Source organism: Eumetopias jubatus, unplaced genomic scaffold (genome assembly GCF_037043125.1).
Source record: "Eumetopias jubatus isolate StellerSeaLion01/CBP00866 unplaced genomic scaffold, mEumJub1_p1.0 scaffold_11, whole genome shotgun sequence".
Taxonomy (NCBI): Eukaryota; Metazoa; Chordata; class Mammalia; order Carnivora; family Otariidae; genus Eumetopias; species Eumetopias jubatus.
This window is the reverse complement of record NW_028274817.1, coordinates 98,625,649-98,642,144: the sequence shown is the minus strand read 5'-3', so window position 1 is coordinate 98,642,144 and position 16,496 is coordinate 98,625,649. Positions and strand designations below refer to the sequence as shown.

The window sequence follows — 16,496 nt, the reverse complement described above, 5'->3', positions numbered from 1 at the left end:
GAAAGGGAGGAATAAAGAGAGGAAAAGAAATTACAAAAACAATGACAAAAATGTATTAACTTGAAAGGATCCAGAAACCTGTGCTCAAATACAAGCCTGAAAAAGGCAGAAATTCATCACCACCAGTAGCACAATGATGGAACCATGGATTCAGTCGAGATACAATTATTCTCACAGAAGTGTCTGCGAAACAATTTAAAAGGATATGCTGAGAATTTTCAATAATAAAATTAAAAGAGAAAATCCAATAAAAAAGAATTTGGAGTTATAAAATAAAAGCAGGGAGAAAGTGCATGACAGAATTTGATATCTATGAGAAAAAAACTGACAACAAAACTGGAAATAACAAAAATAGTAAATGAATCAATTAAAAAATTAAACGATAGAATATCTAGATTGCACAAAAGATAAAATTAGTGAACTAGAAGGGTAATAATGAAGAACTCATCCAGAGCAGAACCCAGGGAAGCGAATCAATTTTAAAAGAGAGAATTCAAAAGATGTGAAAGATAGTCACTAATATCCAACTGTAAGAATTCCTCAAGAAGGGACTCGTGTGGAATTGCAGAAAAACAAGATTTAAAAATAATATCTGATAATTTTACAGAACTAAAGATAGACAAGAGTACTCAATTCTAAGTGAGCTATGAATACCAAGCAGGAAAAAGATAAATTTACACCCAGATATGTTGTAGAAAACCTGCAGAACATCATGATAAAGGAACACATCTGAAGACTTATATTAGGAAAAAGCGGGTTATATGTAAGGAAATGACTATCAGACTGCAAAAGATCTAATCAGCTGTGACTTTGTGGCTGAAAATAAGAATAGAAAATAATACACCCAAAAGAGTAACGAGAAAAAAAATGGGCTGACTACAATTTGAATCGCAACTATTATTCAGAATATTTTCAGACAAGGACCAAGAAAGATTATTACCTCCATATATTCTCTGAAAGAACTACTGAAGGATATATTTCAGCAAGATGGAAAATGTTTAAACAGTTTTTATTACTGTTAAGAGCAAGCAATGGAATAAGGCAAAATTACAATTAAAAAAACAAACTTAAGATGCCACTTCTCCCAAATTAAGTTAATATAATCCCAATAAGTAGACCAACACTTTTTTAAAATGGGGGCTTTTATCAATTTTGCCTCTAATTCACATGTACTTAGATGACTAAGGCTATCTAAGAAAATTGTGAAGAACAAGGTAGGGTACTCTGTCTTACCACATTTCAAGCTTGGCTAATGACACATGTACGTTAATAGGGATGTATGGTGTTGACACAGGAATTGGCAAATGAAGCACATAACAGAATAGGATGCCCAGGAATACATATTTATATATTAATCTTGATACACAACAGAGGTAAGTATGTAAGTAGGGAAGAGACAGACATTTTAAAATTATGTTAGGAGAATTGCTTTTTCAATAAAAAAAATCTATGGAAAAAAATCACTAAGAGTGACTTCCAGATTTATTAAGATACCTAAGAGTAGAAGAATAAAACTTTACTATTTTTTTTATTATGTTGTGTTAGTCACCATACAATACATCACCAGTTTTTGATGCAGCGATCCACGATCCATTAGCACTGGGTGTTGTACAAAAACTTTACTACTTTAAAAGAATACATAGAAGAAAATAACTAGAGCCATAACTCAATCAAAACATTGGCAGAGGAAAAGAACAGGAAATACAAAGAAAAGCAAATACAAGGGCTAATGAATGCAAAAGATCTAGTATCATAAAAAAGGGAGTTGATATGAGATATAATTTCACACTCATCAAACAGAAAATTCTAAACCTGTCAATAGCTAGTTGATAAGGATGCAAAACAAAGAGGATGCCTACACCACTGTTGTAAGCATAAACTGCTATAGCAATTCTACGAGCAAGTGCGGTAAAAGGTTTCATATTCTCAGTCATTTTGTTTGTGGGACTTATTTCATCATAACACAAATAAAATAGCTCTCTTTAAATAAGAAAACAGGTGGACATGACCTATCCTTAAGAACTAATCTGTGTGTTTACCATGTCCTTTTGAAAATTCTTTATTCATTCCTCATAAAGATCCTGTATATTTAGTATATACTTGCCTTCTTTGTTAAAGGCAACACTGGAGACTTGTCTTTCAAATATAATGCCTTATCAATATGCATCGTTTCAGATTCACAAGTGACCTTACCTTAGTTATAAAATTATTTTTTTGCATTCTGTAGAGAACCGCTTCCTTTTATTATCTGAGCATAGATTTTGAGCTAATTGATTTTGAGCTACAAAATCTTGTTTTCTATGGATTTATTATTTTCCTTTGTTGCTAGTTTGATTTTAATTTATACATTTTCTTTAGCCCTTTAAGCAAATGGTTAGAATTCAGGGCACCATTCATAATACTATTATTATAGAATACTAATCAGACATTTATAAAAAGATGAATAAAAAGAGGAGTATAGTCCCACATTCACATGGCCCCTGGGGTCAGACTGCGGGTCTCCTTGGAGCGGGGGTGGTAGCTTCAGAGTAGAGTACTGGCTGCGGAAGCCAGAATCATGCCAGGACAGGTGTTTACATAGTTTCTTCCCCCCTTTCACTGAGTTTGAGTTGAAAGGAGGGCAGCTGAAACTGCAACCAAAGGAGGTATTATGCTTCCAGAAAAATCTCAAGGAAAAGTATTGCAAGCAACACTAGTAGCTGTTAGTTTGGGCTTTAAAGGGAAGGGTGAAGAGAGATTCAACCAGTTAGTGTGAGAGCTGGAGATCAAGTTCTTCTCTCAGAATATAGAGGCACCAAAGTAGTTTTAGATGACAAGAATCACTTCTTATTTAGAGATGGTAACGTTCCCGGAAAGTATGTAGACTGAAATAAATCATTATCAAAATGGCATCAAGCAAAGCTGTCCATTCCAGTGAAGTTGTGAAATCTTCCACCATGTAAATAATTTGCATGTCTCTCTTTTATAATAAACTAATGGCATCCAAGCGAATGATATCCAGTGTCTCTAAAATTAAGTTTTAGGATACTGATATAAACATTACCAAATAAAAATGCATAAACAAAAAAAGAGATGAATATGAAACCAAGTGATAGAACATCAGCACAATAATAATAATAGCAACATAACCTTATGAGAAGCTGTTTACAAAGTTAAATTTAATTTATGCCCCCAAAGTAGTAAGAATGATACCAATATGTATCTCCAGGAAACAGGGATTTCCAAGAAAAGGAAACTGACTTGTAAAGTGTGCTTACAGCTCAAAAATACATTAAAGTCCTAATTTCCTTTTGTTTAATAACTTGCACCAACACGTGAGATTAAAAGTGTGTATACAAATAATCTTACACTTAAAATCTTCTCTCAAGCCTAATCCATCAAGTGAAAAAAATATATTAAAATACATTCGACAGTCTACACGCGTACCTTGCCTCTAACAGGTTAAAGAACATCAATATTTAGCATGGCTTTTGAAGGAACCATGAACATATTACAGCCTTTGGCTGGTATGTAGATAGATAGATACACAGATACATACGAATACAGATATTGATATAAAACTGTTGAAACTTATTCTGCTAGAACAAATTGCCAAAGTACAGGTCTTTTTTTCCTGGCAGAAATGCACCATTTGGTCCATGAATAAGGTTCCACCCTTGCTATGTAAGTCTAAATAAAAGAACCGAATATCAGAAGTCTGACAGGAAGTGAGACTTGTATCTTTTAAGGAGCCAGATGATAAACATGATGCTAGAATGACAGTCACCTCAGGATAGCCTGTCATGAGTTAGGAAGGATGGGATTTTAAGACCTTCAAGGTAAGTGGTAGTTCATCAGCAAATTCATCCAGTTCATTGTTATTTCCTTATTTATGTATTTTTCAAATTTACTGCCTATGGTAAAGTTGTATCTAAGAATTTTGACCAGGGCATAATTGTGATCACACACAACATTAAGGGACAAGACAAGGTCCTAGTTACTCTAGGGTTAGAGTGTTCAACCAACAAACAGTAAAATACACCTAAGACCAAAGTAAAATCAATGGAATCAGAGTCAAAGCTGAGGGGTCTACCCTGTTCTTCCCATGCAGAATATTTCCCTTCATTGTGAATCTTGAATGTATGCGTTTTTGTAAAGTTAAGAAAATTCCTTTATGTATACTGATTAAAGAACATCCGCAAAGTAATCAATTTTAAATTAGTTAGCACTAGAAGAAAGAAGGAGCAAGCTTTATTTTCCTTATGGTCATAGGTTGAGAGGGCTAGGCTTCATGGTGGCAGGATGGGTTTGGTATTTCAGCATGGAGAAGTAATCATAATTACTTTGAAAACAAATTCATAATGCATTCAATTAAAACTTATGCCTACATTATGGACACACAGAAGCTTGTGGCCACAGAGGTCTAGAAAAGTGAGAAGGGCAATCATGGAATACGGAAAAGTTGTGTAGAAAATGGGAAGGAAATGATGCTTGATGAGAACAACATATTCTCAGTGTGACAACCAGGATGGTGTACTCATTTGATGTATCACAGACCTCTGAGGCTTTAGGAAGCCTCTAGGCTAGGTCTAGAGGTTTTCTATTTTCCCCAGAGAATCTATCGTAGACTGGGCAAGTCTATTTATATACCAACTGTTTTTCTGATTTTTGCCTAAATCCTCACTGTCACAGGTGCACAAGATGAATTCAATCCACCCTGGGGCTCATACTAGGAACCCGGAAGGATTTCTAAGCATGCTTCAAAAGATGCCATTTCAGAAAAATAAATTATAATACTTATTAGAGGCTGGCAAATGACTACTTTTTATTCTTTGCCACAACAGAAAATAAAACTAACAAAAATTGTTCCATAGGTCCCTTGTGAATTTATCTATATAAAGCTGCTGAGAATTTGAGTTAATAATTCTTACTTCATTTTGCATTTTAGTTGAAATCCCAGGGCACATCAGCAAAAGAGGATCAAGTAAGTTATTGTTAATTTAAAGACAAATGCCACATCAACAGAGCTACATCAAATTCTAATATATCATTTGAAGACTCAGTTTTGCCAAATGTAAATTCATGACATAAAATAATTTAAAATACCAATATGGGTTCAAAAAAGCACCTAAATCTCTCAATTTCTGTATCATACATTCTAGGATATTTAATAAAAATTCTTTCAAGTCCTAAGATTCCATACTAATGGAATTCTTACTTAAAACTCCTGAACTTAGTATAAGCTTAATCAGCAACATAGCTTTTATTTAACATAAAATAAATATACAACATGATATTGACAGGTCTTTTCAGTAGTAAATATTACTGCTTTATAAGCAACCCAATTAGTCACTTTTTTTCCAGATGTAAATACCCTTGACATTAAGGGTTTAATACTAATGAGTCTGACTTTTCTTGAGAAACATCAAAACATCAAGAAATATCAATGCTCCACTACATCTAGAATATTGCTATTTTACTGAGACACATACATAAGTCACTAAGTCTAGTGAGGGATTCAAAATGACCCCTCCAGCCTTCTCTTTCTCAAAGCAGCCTAGATCTCCCCTTATATTTGTATAGTCAGTGATTCCTTGATTTGAAGGAAACTTCCCTCCTTCAAGACAAATACACCACCATTCATCTCTCTGCTATCTCTCCAACCTCTGCTTACCCCAAAGGTATTTGATAATGTTGACAATACAAAGATACACAAGTAAAGTGTTTTATTGAAGAGATGATTCTTGGACCAGTAAAGTTTGGGGTTATTAAAAGTACTGTGTTTTGTTTTTTCAAGTGATGCAACCCCACTATGTTCTCCAGAGAAAACTTAAAAAGAAGAAAGAAACCCTACAAAACTATCTCATTAAGTACAATGCTCAATACCTCATCAAGTAGGAGTCAGAGGTTTAACAAAAAGTGATGGGTAGTTAACTTGAAATAAGATAGAGTCAACAAATACATAATGAAGGCAGACTTGAGGAGAAAAACAATGTCTTGGGGATATATTTTCATTTAGTGACAGGAGAGAGAGGTACTAGTTCAGCCAGGGGGCCAACAATAACTGAGCATGAGCTGAACAAAGAACATTAGGAAGCATTTTTAGTTCTATAACAATAAGCATGTAGGACCAGACTGTTACTTGAGCATTTCTACTTGAGATGAAACAGCTCAACAAGTAAGAAGGAGTAATAAGAAACTATTTGTAAAGCACAGACAAAAAGCCTGGTATTGCAGAGAATATATGCCAGGTACATATTACAGAGCAACTATTCCATTATTCATCTGTCATAGTTTTCTTTTTTAGTGAAATATAGTCCATACACAATGCTACATTAGTTTCAGGTATACAACACAGCAGTTCAACAACTCCATACTTTATGCTCTGATTTCCTCAAGTGTAGCTCCCATCTCTCACCATGCAACACTATTACAGTACTACTGACTGTATCTTTTGTTCCCATGACTTACTCATTCCATAATTAGAAGCCTGTATCTCCCATTCTCTTCACCCTTTTTGCTCACCCCCCACCCCTCCCCTCTAGCAACCTTCAATTTGTTCTCTGTATTTATGGGTCTAGTTCTGCTTTTTGTTTGTTCATTTGTTTTACTTTTTAGATTCTACATATAAGTGAAATCATATGGTATTTGTCTTTCTCTGACTTATTTCACTTAGCACAATATCCCCTAGATCCATCCATGTTGTCACAAATGGCAAGGTCTCATTCTTTCTTATGGCTGAGCTGTCAGTTTTGAATTCAGGTGAGTTCATGGTTAAAAATTATATGGGGGTGATATAATATAGTGTGTGTGTGTTTAGTGACAGATTTTAATACCTTTATAAATGACTTGAGTTTATACAATCATTAAGGATCTGATAGGGATCTGTAATTGTTCAGTTATACTTTACTGCATTTTATGAGTGGAATTATATGGTTTAGTGGTATTTGCAAATTTGGAGATTTGCAAAGGTCTCAGGACATATACCTTGGGGCTGCTGAGAGTTTGTTTTATATGCATGTATAAATGAGCTGGCTCCATAAGACTTTCTTTATGATAGCTTTATAATCATCACCAAAATGGATAGTAACTACAGGTGACTGAAGGGGGCTATGCTTTCTCTATTCTGCCCCGTCCAACACTATACTTGGTTTATGTCTCTGGTGCAATAATGCTTATGTTTTTCTTTTGCCTTTTTGTTCCTATTTTCTGGTTCTCACTGTTTCAGACATCATTAGTAGGTGTTCAGAGAAAGAAAATATTATTATAAAGGGTTGAAAATATCAAGCAAATGTAAATGGTCTGTTTTGTTTTGTTTTGTTTTGTTTTTTTAAGCCCAAACTGGCTTTTGAGTGACAGAGTGGTAGATCTGAGTAAATTAAGGTCCAGAGTTTATCTTCCAGCAAGAAAACAGGAAACAAAATTGAGAAAGAATGACAACCGCACACCACTCTACCTACAGGCACAGCAGAGGAGAATCACCAAGGCTGAGGAAAGGAAGTGCACACTGTATCCAAATTCTCTGCCCAACCTGGTCTGGATTGCCCCAGTGGGTCCTTCTGCTTCTGCAATACATTGAGGTTATTACAATCAACCCCCTCCCAATAGAGGGAAAGCACACAGACTCCCAGACAATGATGAGGCTTAAAAGACAGCTTAGACACCTGGGAAGAAAGTGACTAGCAGCAAAAGGCACACCGTTATGCTTGTTCTCACCTAGAAAAATGTGTAACACATGCCAAGTGTATCTAATCATATGGTCAATAAGTGGTCTTCAGTAAAAGATAGCAAATGAAAGCAAAAATAAGGGAATGATACATAAACAACAGTAATTCCAATGGGAGCAGCTAAATAAACTATTAGTTTGAGCAGAAAAGATCAATATGATACCACTGCATTCTTTTACTACATAAATTATAGATAGCCATGAAAAATACATGAATAGAATCTTGGCTGTATTTATTATTAAAAAAAAACTTTTCAAATTTTTAATATCTGGGGTTAAAAAACAAAGGACTTTTGCCACCCAAACTAAGATTATTAGTTTAATATTCTAAGTATCTTAAAAAGTGTCACTTATGACAATATTTTAATGCTAATCCTCTTTTCTTAAATATCTAAAAAAGAGGGGTGCCTGGATGGCTCAGGTGGTTAGGTGACCTGCTCTTGGTTTCAGTTCAGGTCATTATCTCAGGGTCCTGGGATCGAATCCTGTCTAGGGCCCCCCGATCATCGGGGAGTCTGCTTGAGGATTTAATCTCTCCCTCTCCTTCTGTCCCTCCCCCCACTTGCAAACTCTCTAATAAATAAATCTTTTAAAAAAAATCTAAAAAAGAAATTATAGCAATTACTGTCCATGAACATTTATTGACTATGAAGTAAATATATAATATTGTATTGAATGTATTACCAATATTAAGTTGTAATTCTAATATTTTCATAGTGTAAAAGTTACTTTATACATATTTTCTTTTTTAATACCAAAAGTACCAAGGACTTCTCCAAAAAATTAATCTCATTTTATTGCTATTAGTATTGCTTATTATTTAATATTTTACAGACAATTAACTATGGAAGGTCTAAGGAATTAATGATTCCTATTTTTACCTAAAACTGAAAAAAATACTCATGAAATTCCTAATATTTGTCAGTACTAAATACTGTGAGCAATTACCTCTTTATCTCTCTCTCTCCCATACGTCTCTCATAAAGTTGAAGTCATCAAACTATTAAGAGTGTTTCAAGGTAGAATCTTTTTTAAGGGTCAAGTTTGAAACTACACTTACTATGGGGGAAATGACTGCAATCCCTGCCCTATATTAGGAACCCTACTTATGACCATGACATTAAAATGAGAACCAACACAAGCGGACTGTAATTAGAGGTGGAACCACGCATGATCTGTGTCTCCATGGTGGTCTAGGGAAGAACTGAAACCATATGGGTCAAATCATGTCTGTGAGAAAAGACAAAAGGAAGAACAGCGACTGTATAAGGTGAGAAAAATATAATGGAAACGATTAGAAGTGATCTTTTTATGACACCATTTGAGGGTTTACCACAGATGGTTTTACCAAATTAGTTAGTGCTAAAGCAAAATACAGTGATGAGGATGACTCAGATTTATCTTAATTGGGAATGTGGGGTAATAATTAAGGGTACTTTGGATTTTAAAGGGGTTACACTATGAGTGAGTGTAAAAGTTGAAATTCCTACAAAAGGTGGACATTGGACTTTAGGAATGCAAAAACAAGCAAGGAAAGAGATTGGAGACAAGTTGTGGATATTGGCAGGGTTTTTTTTGTTTGTATTTTAGGTTTTTAAATTGTTATTTATTTGAGATAGAGAGCAAGAGAGCATAAGCAGGGGGCAGAGGAAGAGGGAGAAGCAGGCTTCCCGCTGAGCAGGGAGCCGGATGCGGGGCTCAATCCCAGGACCCTGGGATCATGACCTGAGCCAAAGGCAGATGCTTAACTGACTGAGCCACACAGGTGCTCCTGGATACTGGCAGTTTGGGGGCCTTTCGGTATGCCTTTGGAAAACTGACAAATCCAGAAATAATTAAAAACCTGTGGATCTTAATCAGCATCAGGGTAAAGAATTGTCTTGTTCATCAGTGTATTCCTAACACAAAGTAAGGTATGTATACTCTCTAAACACTTCTTGAATGATTGATTGATTGCACATTCTAAACTGCTGTACTGGTATCTCCCACCTTTAAGCATTACCCAGAGATGGTAATAAGTAATAAAGATAACGGGTTGCAATCATCCCGTCAATCCAGGCCTACCCCACAGCAGAGCTCTGAACAACAATGAAACATCCAACAGTGACCATGTTCTGACATGTTTTGAACTTGTCTAAATTAAAGTTCCAATATGATACTTCTAACTTTGGTTAGAATCTCAGAATAATGCATTTTTATAAATAGCAGAATTTTTTTTTAAAAAGAAGCATTTATCATGCAAGAAAAAGGACAACACTGCTTCAAGAATAATAATCAGTCGGTGGCACCTTCTTAACAAGAGGATTTATATCCCATTGTTTCCAGTTTAAATGTCAATGTGCATACATATAAACATTTGGAAAAACAGGTTTCAGTAGATCATGCTATGTAAAGGTCATACGGACCTTGCAAATATTGCTGCATCTCTAACTAAGCTCATCCATTTCTTGAGTTCAAATATCAAATCATATCCCTTTCCACGACCCAGAATTTTCAACTTCTGATAGTGGATCCGACAAGTTTCACATTCCTCTTTTTTTAAGAGCTCATGTGAAGCCATGTGCAATTAGCATATGTTCTACTGTGGTATGCTCTGTCAACACCAGCTCTCTGATCAACGACACACCCTAACTGTTGAATCATCAAAACGCTACAGCAGTATTTTACAACTTCAGTTATGCATAATGTGAAGTAATATGCATGCCTGCCCTCTGTAAATATGAGAGGCAATTTGTTTAGCTCCGTGTTTTATTTTGCTTTCAGGATTACACTACTCACGAACTCCAACAAAAGCAATAAGAAATACTGCCTCACAATACCACAGCTATGTCCATCAATAGCAAAAATTCTCCATCTTGACACCAGTGCCAGAAGATGAATCTCATTATGCTAATTTAGTGATTGTATATGGATTCACATATTCAAGTATATATAAGAGAATACAAAACAAACACAAATTAGATAAGCAGTGAGATTACTGAAGTTTTTCTCAAAGATGTTGAAGAATGTTTTTGAAATCATCCAACGTAATCGCACCATTAAAGAAAGCCAGGGAAGCTCAGAATGTATATGATTAGCTCAAGGTCACACAGGTAGGCAGTACATCCTAGAGAATTCTTTGTTACGTTTGACTAAATGTTTTTACTGTTACGCTTCATATTTATACTGACATTAACTACCACCAGTTCAGCACTAACTGTAACTTGACAGCTTTAAAAGGACTTTGTTGAAAATATGTTGAAAGCTTGTCTTGCTGGAGTGGTAAGAGATGAGGTGGGATGCAAGGTGGCCTGAGGGATCAGGGAGTCTGAACTAGATTACATGCATGAGAGACATATACTGAAGACTTACGAGCAAAAGGAGAGACGAGAAAAATATATTTTTAGCAAGGTTAAATTGTTATTAATTTACAGGATAAGGTGGAGTAAACCTTGCCATCAGTGAGGTCAAAATTAGAAGACTGGATGTCTGAATGCAATAGCTAAGATAAGGCTCTGTGATTTGAGGTTTTCAAAATAAATGACCCTCAGTAATTACACAAACACTGACATTTACCTTTAAAATAATTATTTAGTTCTAGTCGTTAAAATGTGGGGTTCACTTAACACAAAAGGTTTCAAACCCCACTAACGTAATCTGCCACAACTAAGGAGCTCATACTTGGGGCTCCAGACTAGCATCTGTTATATCAGTACATCTGTCAACTCCGGGATGATTAGAGGGCTTCGGAATTTTGTTCAAATTTTCATCACAAGGATTCTAAGACTGTTGCCTTAATAACAAAGAAGCCAGCACTTGGAGTTCTGGGCATCATGCTGGCCCCTGACAGGAGCAATGGATTCATTAGATGAACCCAAGTGTCTGATTTAACAGAGCCTTGACTCACTGCAGGTCTGTGCTCTCCTACACGATGGACCTGGAGCCAAGTTTTTTGTTTGTTTTTATTTTCAAAGCAAGAAGCAGTCTCCCATCCTGTCCTGAATATAACTGATACTATAGGGAGCTGTTTTAAGTCATATGGTTTGACTGAATCAATATATGGGACAGCCTAGTAAATGCTATTCTTATATACATTCAAGAAATAGGCATTTATTTTATTATTCATTGAAGTATAATTGATATCCAATATTATATTAGTTTCAGGTGTACAACATAGTAACTGGACATTTGTATGCAAAATTGTTACCACAATAAGTCTAGTTACTATGTCTCACTTTACAACGTTGTTGTAAGATTACCGCCTCTATTATTGACCATATTCCCTGTGTTGTACATTACACCCCCATGATTTGTTTATTTTAGAGCTGGAAGTTTGTATTTCTTTTTCTCTTTTTTCCTTTTTTTGTAAGTAGGCTCCATGTCCAGCATGGAGCCCAATGCGGCGCTTGAACTCAGGACCCTGAGATCAAGACCTGAGCTGAGATCAAGAGTAGGATGCTTAACTGACTGAGCCACCCAGGAGCCCTGGAAGCTTGCATTTCTTAGATCCCTTCACCCATTGCCCCCTACTCCCATCCACACTAATCCCCTTCCACTCGGGCAATCCCTCTGTCAATCTGTTCTCTGTATCTGTGAGTATGGGATCTGTTCTGTTTTGCTTATTAGTTTGATTTGTTCTGTAAATTCCACATATCACTGAAATCATTCAGTATTTGTCTTTCTCTGACTTATTTCACTTAGTATAATACCCTTAAGGCCTATCCCCATTGCCACAAGTGGTAAAATTTCATTCTTTTTTATGGCTAATTCCATTGTGTACACACACACACTACATCTTCTTTATCCAGTCATCCATTGATGGACACTTAAGGTTGTTTCCTTATCTTAGCTATTGTGAATAATGCTGCAATAAACATGGGTGTGCAATTATCTCTTTGAGATACTGATTTCATTTCTTTTAGATACATACTGTAAAGATACCTGGATCACATGGTACTTCTATTTTTAATTTTTTTTAAAGATTTTATTTATTTTTGACAGAGAGAGAGAGAGAGTGTACAAGCAGGGGAAGCAGCAGGCAGAGGGAAAGGGAGAAGCAGGCTCCCCACTCAGCAGGGAGCTCAATGTGGGGCTCGATCCCAGGACCCTGGGATCATGACCTGAGCCGAAGGCAGATGCTTAATGACTGAGCCACCCAGGCACCTCTATTTTTAATTTTTATTGAGGAACTACCATACTGTTTTCCATAGAGGCTGTACCCATTTATATTACCAACATTGCATGAGGGTTCCCTGTACTCAATATCCTTGCAACACTTGGCTTTTGGACAAGAGGAATACTGACAAGTGTAAAGGGATATCTGATTGTGCTTTGGATTTGCATTTCCATGATGATTACTAATGTTGAAAATTTTTTCATGTACTTTTAGGTCATCTGTAAGACTTTGGAAAAATGTCTATTCAGATCCTCTGCTCATTTTTTAATCAGATTTTTTGGTATTGTTATGGAGTTGTATGAGTCGATAACGATCCCTTTTTTGGATATTAACCCCTTATCAGATAATATGATTTGCAAATACCTTCTCCCATTCAGTAGGTTTACTTTTTGTTTACTTGATTTACTTCATTATGCAGATTAGTTTAACGTAATCCCATTTATTTTTCTTTTTTCCTTTTGTTTCTCTTGGAGTCAGACCCAAAAAACATCAGTAAGACCAATGTCAAGGAGCTTAGCACCTATGTTTCTTCTGGTAGTTTTGCAGATCTTACATTTAAGTCTTAATCCTTTTGAGTTGATTTTTGTGTACATTATAAGATAATGGTCCAGTTTTTCCAACACCATTTATTGAAGAGACTCTCCTTTCCCCATTGTATATTCTTGCTTTCTCTGTCATAAATCAATTGCCCATGTATGTGTAGGTTTATTTCCAGACTCTTCATTCTGTTCCATTGACCAATGTGTCTGTCTTTATGACAAAATCTATTGTTTTGATTACTATAACTTTGTAGTACAGTTTGAAATCAGGAACTGTGATACATTCAGCTTTGTTCTTTTTTTAATTATGTTATGTTAATCACCGTACATTACATCCTAAGTTTTTGATGTAGTGTTCCATGATTCATTGTTTGTGTATAATACCCAGTTCTTTGTTAAGACTGTTTAGCTATTCAGGATTTTTTGAAGTTCTGTATTATTTTTAGGATTATTTGTTCTAGTTCTGTGAAAAACTAGATTGGTATTTCCATAGGGATTGCATTGAACTTATAGATTGCTTTGGGAAGTATGGACATTTTAACAATATTGCTTCATCTAATCCATGAGCATGAAATATTTTTCCATTTTTTGTGTCATCTTCCATTTCTTTCATCAGCATTTATAGTTTTCAGAGTACAGGTATTTTACCTCCTTGGTTAAATTTATTCCTATGTATGTTAGTCTTTTTTTTTAAAATAAAGATTTTATTTATTTGAGAGAGTGAGTGAGAGAGAGAGCACAAGCTAGAGGGGAGAGGGAGAGGGAGAAGAAGGCTCCCGTTGAGCAAGGAGCCCAGTGCAGGGCTCGATCCCAGGACCCTGAGATCATGACCTGAGCTGAAGGCAGATGCTTAACTGACTGAGCCACCCAGGTGTCCTGTATGTTAGTCTTCTGATGAGATTGCAAAAGGGATGGTTTCCTTGATTTCTTGGATAGTTTTTTATTAGTGTATAGAAACACAAGAGATTTGTAAATATTAACTTTGTATCTAGAAACTTTACTGAATTCATTTATTACTTCTAACAGTTTCTTGCTGGAGTCTTTAGGGTTTTCTATATAGTATCATGTCACCTGCAAATAGTGACAGTTTGACTTCTTCCTTTACAAAATTTGGAAGACTTGGGATCCAACTATTGGGATAGCATCAAAATATAAAAGCTTCTGCACAGTGAAGGAAACAATCAACAGAACTAAAAGGCAACCTGTGGAACAGGAGAAGGTATTTGCAAATGACACACAAGATAAAAGGTCAGTATCCAAAATATATAAAGAACTTAAAAAACTCAACAACCCAAAAACAAATAATCCACTTAAAAATGGGCAGAAGATATGAAGACATTTTTCCAAAGAAGACATCCAGATGGCCAGCAAACACATGAAAAGATGTTCAACATCACTCATCATCAGGGAACTATGAATCAAAACCACCATGAGATATCACCTCACACCTATCAGAATGGTTAGAATCAAAAACACAAGAAACAACGGGTACTGGTGAGGATGTGGAGGGAGGGGAAAGCTCTTGCACTGTTGGTGGGAATGCAAACTGGTGTAGCCACTCTGGAAAACAGTATGGAGGTGCCTCAAAAAGATAAAAATAGAACTACCCTATGATCCAGCAATTGCATTACTAGGTATTTATTCAAAGAATACAAAACCACTAATTTGAAGGGATACATGCATGCTAATCTAGATTACAGCATCATCTACAATAGCCAAATTATGGAAGCAGACCGAGTATCCATTGACTGATGAATGGATAAAGAAGATGTGGTACATATATACAACGGAATATGACGCAGCCATAAACAGAATGAAATTTTGCCATTTGCAAGGACATGGATGGAGCTAGAGAGTATAATGCTAAGTGAAACATGTCAGAGAGAGACAAATACTATATGATTTCACTCATATGTGTAATCTAAGAAGTAAAACCAATGAGTGATGGCAAAGAAAAGAGAGAGACGTAAACCAAGAAATAGACTGTTAACTATAGAGAACAAACTGATGGTTTCCAGAGGGGAGGTGGATGGGGGATGGATAAAAATTGATGGGAATTAAGGAGTGCACTTGCTGTGATGAGCACAGGGTGTTGTATGGAAGTATTGAATCACTATATTGTACACCTAAAACTAATATTACACTGTATGTTACCTAATGAGAAATTTGAAAACTTCAAAAAATTTATGTATTTAGCATTTATGTTCATAACCGAACTAAAAATAATGCCAGCAATAAAAAAAAAATCCCAGTTCACTGAAATATTTGAAACTTTAATATGGAGATGTATTTTTCTATTTAATTTAATGAAAACTCTGTTAAAACTAAGCAAACAAAAAATCCCCATCTTTTGAAATTGTTGACCAGTATATGACAAGTACATAATGTATATACTGAATGCATATATAAATATATATATATTAATTACACATGTCTAGTTTGAACCAGGTAGGCAGTACAATATACAGCTACCATACTGCCTAATATTTTAACTGTTTTAGTCAAGGTCAAGACTGATTATTAATGAGGAACCCCAATTCTGAGTTAAGCACATTTGGTTTGAATATAAAAATACATTAAAACAGTCTTTTTCCAATAATTAGAATGTTTTTCTAAAGGAAATAACAATACATAGCAAATAATTCATGAATTTTAGAAGGTGTTACTTTCTAAAAAATCCCAATTATATGTAGGAGAAAACTATTTAAAAATGCTTTAACATAGTTAAATACAAAGTAATTTTTGCTGAACTTTTTTATGTTAGATATTTCCTTCTAAGCTTTTTTTAAGGTTTAGACAAACTTTCATAATCTTGCTGAAACATTTTTATTTACTATTAATGCCTTCTTTAATTCAGGCACTTTTTTTTTTAAGCCATTCTCCTCTACCTCTCAAATCATAGGCCCTTTTATATGTCTGTTACTTTGGTTTTCTGTCTCATGTCATTGTGTAAGAAATTCAAAAGCAAAGATTCCTTCCTTCCTTTCCTCCCTTCCCTCTCTTCCCTCCCTCCTTCTTTTGCCCTAATGCTAACACAGAGCACAGCACATAAAAGTTCCAAATAGACTCTTGTTAAATGCATTGGTATTTGACAAGA

The 16,496-nt window shown here is 35.3% G+C and overlaps 1 pseudogene; it reads left to right on the top strand.

Annotated features, from left to right (window-relative positions):
- Positions 1–2,557: 2,557 nt before the first annotated feature.
- On the top strand, positions 2,558–2,868 carry LOC114199437 (10 kDa heat shock protein, mitochondrial pseudogene; annotated as a pseudogene).
- The last annotated feature ends 13,628 nt before the right edge of the window (positions 2,869–16,496 follow it).